The sequence below is a fragment of the Ornithorhynchus anatinus genome, chromosome X5, assembly GCF_004115215.2.
Source record: "Ornithorhynchus anatinus isolate Pmale09 chromosome X5, mOrnAna1.pri.v4, whole genome shotgun sequence".
Taxonomy (NCBI): domain Eukaryota; kingdom Metazoa; phylum Chordata; class Mammalia; order Monotremata; family Ornithorhynchidae; genus Ornithorhynchus; species Ornithorhynchus anatinus.
In genome coordinates, this window is record NC_041753.1 from 34739089 (window position 1) to 34747052 (window position 7964).

Here is a 7964-nt window from a genome sequence, read left to right on the forward strand (position 1 = left end):
CTCTGTACTTACTCTTAAAGTCTGTATTCCAAACCCACTACCCCAATGTCTATCTAGCCTGTAATGACTACACTTAGCATGGCCCTCTCCATGCAAACACCTGCCACATTGGTTCAAGCAGTTATATGTCCCATTTTGACTACCACATAAGCCTCCTTCCTGACCATCCTGCCTCTAGCCACTCCTCCCAAGTCTGTACTTCACTTCAGGAGACTGAAGTTCTCAGTGCATTCAGTCTGGTAGCTTTCACAATAGTGGTGCTATTTACTTTAAAAAAAAATCCGCCCCATTACTTTAGCTATAAGAAATGTCTTGCATCACTTACTATTTCTTACACTATGGAAAGCTGACTCCCAAGGCTTCATTTCCTTCCTAAAAAAAATGAAGCAGCAGTGTGAACCTAGTCCTCTTTATCTGCACAGTAATTCCAAGTCCCAATTCCTTCTCACTCCAACTATTTAATGCACTTATCATTTCTCTGCCTGGCTTTCCCTTATAGTAGACATTGGTTAAATTCAATCTCTCCTAAGAATGATAGCTGACACTAATTCAATGAGCAGAAGGTTAAATCCAATCATAACTCCTAAAGTAATGGAGATAGTTAAGGTATGCAGATCTCTGAAGAGGTGAAGTGATTAAATGGGACTACATGGTTTTCTTCAACAATACAACACTACTAGGAACCTATAATAACATTTTAAAGAAGGTTGGCACTAGAGCCTAATTTTTTCTCCAAGACAAAGCATTACAGTCTAACTGATGTAACAATTTTGTGATCCCTTGACCTGTTACTCAATAAAGAAAGATGTAAGCCAAATTCAACCTTTAATGAAGATACTAATTCACAGTCCTTTGCCCTCACCAAATACAAAGCACTAAATAGTTCCTAAGATGAATTTGGTTCCTGTTAAGCTGGAATGGGCTGCCTGTGAATCTTTTAGAAATATAAATGCAATGCAGCAGGAGGATTGTAGAGAGAATTTGGAAAAGACTTGAGATTCTTTTGATTTAAAATCTGCAAATGAAGACTGTGGACTAGGAGCTCCCCTGAGAGATCACTGTGGTTGACTGCTGATGGTAACTAACAGGAGACTGCAGCTGAGGTCCTGGCTGAATCAGCCTCTAAGGACCCTTCTCAGTTGGATGGCAGGATTAGGGATAAGGCTCATGAGATAATGGAATTTGTGCATACCTCCTGATTGCCCTGACCACCACTATCTGACAGCTGTTTTTCTAGGGTCTAAGCAGCAAGTTGCAGGCCAGTCTGTCGATGGCATATGTATATTTAGTAGTGACATTGACAGTGAAGGAAAAAAGTGTTCATATTTGACCACATGGCCCAATAGTTGAAGAAACATATAGGCAAAGATTTCCACAGTTTAGAGCTCCCAATGCTAATTTTTAAATGATTTAGCAGTTATTTTTAAATCTATAATTGATCAGTACATCACAAGTATTTCTTGTGTGCTTGGAATGCCTATGAATAGCTACTGAACATCATATATGCAGCTTGCACTTAAACCTCTGAGAACAGAGAATGCTACAGGCCAGATTTTAAAATTGAGCTGAATTTAGTAAATCCAAATAAAGGCGATGGCCAAGGGAAGAATCAGCCAGGAAAGAGCAGGTTATGTATTTCTTCGGTGAATTTTGAGTGGTCCAGGCCACTGAGTTCCGGCTTTTTATTTTGAGGACCTGGAGTAGCGTGGGCAGCAGTAGGGGAGGATTTAAGAAAGTGGGGCTCCTAGGGAAAGGGACCTTCAAGTAGCACTTTAGATAGAAATAGATATATTCTCTGTGCAGGAGAAATAGCTGTTCTGCTCATTTTAAAAACAAAGGCTAGCTATTATCCTTCATTTGTACCATCCTTTTCCATTTTTCCATGAATGCTAGCATAGGAAACACCTCTTTCAAGCCCTACATCCAACTCTGATCTAAAAGGTTTCCTTACTATATATGCATAGTATGTTCTCAGGTTGGAGAATGTTTAATGCATCTCAGAGGTTCAATCTGTTAAGCAGGAGATCTATTTGTTGTCCACCTGAGCTACATAACCTGGCTATATTTGTCTTTGCTTAGAACTTGCACTCCAACTTGAACAACTGTATGCTTAGAGAAGCAGCGTGGCTCAGTGGAAGGAGCATGGGCTTAGGAGTCAAGGGTCATGGGTTCTAATCCTGGCTCCATCACCTGCCAGCTATGTGACTTTGGGCAAGTCACTTAACTTCTTGGTGCCTCAGTTACCTCATCTGTAAAATGGGAATGAAGTCTCATGTGGGACAACCTGATTACCCTGTATCTACCTCAGTGCTTAGAACAGTGCTTGGCACATAGTAAGCGCTTAACAAATACCAACATTATTATTATTACTCCTAGTTATCTTCACTTGAAATGTGTTCATGATGTACTCTAGGCTTCTTCTGACCTGGAACTCCCTTCCCCTTCGTACATGGCAGACCACAATTCACCCCACCTTGAAAGCCTTACTAAAATCACAGCTCCTCCAAGAGGTCTTCCCCGACTAAGCTCTCAATTCCCCTATTTGCCCTCCCCTCTGGGTCGGCTGTGCACTTGGCTGTGTATCTCTTAAGCACTTTGATACTAACCCTGTCCCACAATACCTAGGTACATATCCTTATACTCTACTACCTGTAATTTATTTTAATGTTTGTCTCCCCCACTAGAGTATAAGTTGTTTGAGGGCAGAGATCATGCCTACCAATTCTACTGTACTATCCTTTCCCAAGTGCTTAGTACAGTGCTTTGCACACAGTAAGCACTTAAATGCGACTGATTGATGTAAAACTGTGCATGCATTGCTTTTTTGGTTGCAGCCATCTTCGCTGGTTTATGGCCAACATTTGGATCATTGACATGGATGGAAAAAAGATTGCAGCTCCTCTATCAGACTGCAGATGCCTTGAGAGCAGAGACCTTGTCCTTTACTTCTATTGTACATTCCCAAGCACTTAGTACGGTACTCTCTAGACTGTAAACTCGTATGCAGGGAATGTGTCTGTTTATTGTTGTACTCTCCCAAACGCTTAGTACAGGGCTCCACACACAGTAAGTGCTCAATAAATGATTGGATGAATGCTTTGAAGAGTAGTTATGCAGTAAATACCAATGATGATGAAAATATGCTCTTTTCACCTTCACAAATAGTTCATTGTTCAACAAAAATGCCAGACTTTTTCATAACTTCCAAATTTGCTTTTTTCTCCCTATTGTATTCACATTTAAATGCTTTTTTTTTGTCTAAGGAAGATATAGCTTTGAGATTGTTCTCCTGGGCAGGATATGTGAGGAGAATGGATTATAGCAGGATATCCAAATCACTGCTGAATGGTGAGTTGAAATCAAGAGAAGAGGTGGAAAAGAAATTGATTCAAAAGAGTGACACAAAGGACAGCATGCATTTTAGGTAGTAAATGGAACATGCTTCAAGGAACAATTTTTATATGCACACAATATGGAAGGAATTACTGGTAACACATTAGCCTCACCATTAGTAACATCATCTTCAAACCTGAAAGACAGGTGTATCTTGTCACTGTTTTTGTGAAATATATGTTGACAGTCCATTTGGTCTTTAAGAGATTGATCTTTGGGCCAACTTTCTGTGATCACAGCTGCAATTCTTGCTTTATCTTTTCTAATTCCACTGCATGATTTGCAATTATAATGCAATCATCAGTGTCAATTTGTTGCCATCAATACTGATTCCATGTTAAGTTTGAGGAATAGAAAATCCGGTATGATCATAAATAGCTTCAGTGATATAACATCTCTCTGTCTGACTTCTTACTGTAGCTTTTACAGCATGAGCTGTTGAATATTGTGGTTTCTTTTATGCGATTGCAGCTTATTTCCTCCATGAGATCCTCATCACCATTAACAACAATACCATGATTGTCTTAATCAGCAGCAGTATTTACTGAGCATTTACTGAATGCAGAGTAATAAGTGCTAAATGCTTTAGAACATATAACAGATAAAAGACCTAATCTCTGCCCTCAAGGAATTTACAATCTAGTGAAGATAAACAGATACAAATAGAAAACATATGCAACAGGAACAAGAGTAAGAACATATATATGTGTGTGTATATAGATATATATCTATACACACACACACACACATACACCTGTTGAATTGATTTCAGCTGTATTAAGTGGATTGAAAAGATAGATGGGAGAGTCAAAATTTTGGTTGTTAGATGTTTCACTTAGGAGTGAAGAGTACGAGATGGTTGAGTGGAAAGGGAAACGGACAGGTGGTGGAGAGCTTTAAACCCAATGATTACCAGTTTCTGCTTGATGTGGAGAGAAATAAGCATCCAATAGAGAATTTTGAGGAGGGTAATGAGGTGTTCTGAATGGCATTTTAGGGGGAATAAATTAGAGAGAAGAGGGTAGGGAGGTTGGGAAGTAGGGTGATAAGGACTCATGATGGCTGAAGTAGGCAGATCAAGGAAATGTAGAAAGCCAAATGGCAGAATTTAGAGATGGACAATGTGGAGGAGAAAGAGGAGAATCAAAGATGGCACTAGGGTTATACATTTCTGGCACAGGGAGAATGGTGGTGCTTTTGACCACAGTGGGGAAAGTTAGGAGGAGGACTCAGTTTGGGAGGGAAGAAGCTCAGTTTTTGCCATTTTGCTCAGCTTCAGGTTCCTGTGAGATGTCCTAGTTGCAAGAGGAAATGCAAGATTTTAATGCAGATGACAGGTAGATTTAGGAGCCCTATAGAGCTAATAGCATCCACTCAGAGCATCACCTGAGCTCCCTTAAATAATGTGTGGAGTGAGGAGAGGAGCCCCATGGGACACCTTAAGTGAAAGCGCCAATAAAAATTCAATAGAGGAGCTTGAACGAAATAGTTAGAAGTAGGACAGAACCAGAAAAGTACCACATCAGTGAAAGTAAGGCTGGATAACGTTTTTAGGAAGGAGTAGTAACATGTCAAAGGCAGCTGAGAGGTAAAGCAGGGCCATGATGAAATATAGCCCTTTAGAACTAGCCAAAAATTTGTGGAGACCTTGGTGAGGGATTTCAGTTTCAATCAATCAGGGGTATTTATTGAGCATTTACTGTTTGCTGAGCACTGTACTAAGCGCTTGAGGGAGTTCAGTACAATAGAGTTGGTAGACGTGGTCCCTGCCCACAAGGAGCTACCAGTCTGGAGTCTATAGTCAGTAGTGTGAAAGGAACAAAAAGCAGATTGTAGTAGGTTGATCACTGAGGTGAATTAGAGGCAGCAATTACACATGGCTCATTTAAGGGCTTATGGAAACTTGGAGTGTGTGAACAGGATGAACATGAATTGTTTTTCTCAAATCTCACAACTCCAGGATTGTGGCACCAACTGGAGTTTGATCGTAGTGGGATCAAATCAACAAAAGGAAATACTTTTTCACCCAGTGAATGGTAAGCGTTTTATAGAACCTGAAAATAGCTCAATCAATCAATTCATGGTATTGATTGAGTTCACTATAGTAAGCACTTGGGAAAGTACAATACAGCAGAGTTGGTAGGTGTTATCCCTACCCACAAGAAGCTTACAGTTAAGAGAGGTTTTGATAAATTCATCATTACTAGAGATAAAATTAGAAATGTAGAAGGAAAAGTATACAAATATATGGTACATTTCTCAATCCTTCAGTATTAGGATGGATGTCAAGGAGGATCAGTCATTGATCAATAGTATTTATTGAACATTCCAATTTTCTAAAGTCATTATAGCCCATTTGGTCTCCATACACAAACTACCTTCTCTAGATGCCCTCAACACTGACCTTCTGTAAACTCAACACCCTTACTCCCCATCTCTCTGCCAATCTTATACCACTAACTCCCAACAATGGACCATCTCCACAGTATGCTTCCTTTACTTCTATATGCAAGCTGCAGAATGGTGCTGGTGAAAATCCTGACATTAGGCTGACCTCCTTCATTGCAAATTTATCCTCACCTTTTTATGGTTTTTGTTAGTAAATTCTTAATATAATTATTATTAATATGTGCCAGGCACTTTACTAAGTGCTGAGGTAGATACAAGTTAATCAGGTTGGACACAGTCCTTGTTCCACATAGGGTTCACAGTCTTAAATCCCCATTTTACAAATGAGGTAACTGAGGCACAGTGAAGTGACTTGCCCAAAGTCACACAGCAGACAAGTGGCAGAGCCATTGATTTGAACCAGTAATATCATTTCTTACATTCTTAAATTTGAGAGTATTGTTGAACATTAGTCACTGACTGTGGATTGATGCATATTTTTTAACAAGTCTGTTTTGCCTCATTCAGAATCTCTTGGTTACTGAAGCCCGTCAAACGGCAGGGACTGTCTCTATCTGTTGCCGACTTGTTCATTCCAAGCGCTTAGTACAGTGCTCTGCACATAGTAAGCGCTCAAATACTATTGAATGAATCATCTCTAATCATGAAGGTAGAGGTTTTTCTAAAGTCAGCTGAAAAATGACTATGTTCTAATGGATGAAGAAAGCACTGTAGTAAGGATAAGAAATAGTGAACTTGAAACCCTCATGCTATAGCAACCCTTAGCTGCCAAGTAACATGTCAAATAGCTGGAATTATTGATTTAGCTCCTGTTTCTCAACCTCTTTTGACTTCACATATAAGAACAATAGTTTTCCATTTACTTTGACCATCCTTCATAAGAATGGTTTAAACCCTTAGTGAAGGAATTCTCCTACCCCTTCTGCTTTATATTCTCAGATAAATATATTTTAGAAATTAAAAAAAACAGTTGTTTTCAAGAACATGTCTGTGAACTAAAATATCAGAATGTGCAAGTTGGCATTGGAGAGTAAATTCCTTTTGAGCCAGGAATGTGCTATTTGCTTGTTTTGTGTTTCCCAAATCCTTAGTTGAGGGCACTTAGTCGAGCAAATGGGTGCTCAGTTCATACTACTATTTCGATGATGACTTTTGCTGCTTTTACTACTGGTTGAGTACAAATTGTATACTACTACTCTGTATATCTACTGAGTGACCTATAGTAGAGAGAGAGACCTTTGGAAACTATTTCACAAACTTCCTTACAACATAAACAGTAGAGGAAGGAGAAAGCTACCTTTCTGTATTAATTTTATTTTTCCTTAAATACGGCCCTTCCTATTGAATTGGTGCATAAACTGCTTGTCTTGTTTTATGCTAAGTCATTTCCGACCCATAGCGACACCAAGGACACATCTCTCCCGAAACGCTCCATTCTCCATCTGCAGTGGTAGTGTATCCATAGAGTTTTCTTGGTAAAAATACGGAAGTGGTTTACCATTGCCTCCTTCTGCACAGTAAACTTGAGCCCTTGACTCTCTCCTATCTTGCCTCTGCTGCCTGACACAGGTGAGGTTTGGCTTGTAGCAGATTGCCTTCCACTCAGTAGCCACTGCCCAAGCTAGGAATGGAATGGGGATGCCTCTGCTTGACTCTTCCTCTCATAGCCAAGACTGGTAGAGTACTGGAAACTCTCCAGTTGCGACCCTGAAAGGGGAGCATAAATTGCTAAGGTAATGTTTATACTTTATCCTCCTTTAACCATTATTTGATTATGCTCCACATTTATCACAGACACTTTGTCAAAATTGATGAGATGTCTGGATCCATTACCTCTGAGTCAGTTTTTTTTTTTTTGCATTATTATCCTTAAGCCATTCTAGTTTTCACCTGTGTACACCTATGTGATTTATAGATAGGTTTTGTGATTTAATTTTTAAATGAAAATATTTTCCCTTTGCAGTAAAACATTATCATAGTCCATTAAATCCCACGAGTATTAACCTGAATCTAAATACTTACTCTCCTCTGCCTTTGAACAGAGAGTGATGGAGCAAGAGAAGGGATGAAATTGGATTAAAAGCTGTTTGACATTTTAGAACTGTAAGATCTTGATTTACTGGGAGGGTGGACTTTGGATTCAGAGAATAACTTTTTCCTTT

The 7964-nt window shown here is 39.4% G+C and overlaps 1 non-coding gene across 1 annotated transcript; it reads right to left on the reverse strand.

Annotated features, from left to right (window-relative positions):
• Positions 1 to 7381: 7381 nt before the first annotated feature.
• Positions 7382 to 7519, reverse strand: LOC114808356. Its single transcript, XR_003756202.1, has one exon. It is a non-coding gene; the product is annotated as a small nucleolar RNA SNORA7 (small nucleolar RNA).
• Between the last annotated feature and the right edge of the window lie 445 nt (positions 7520 to 7964).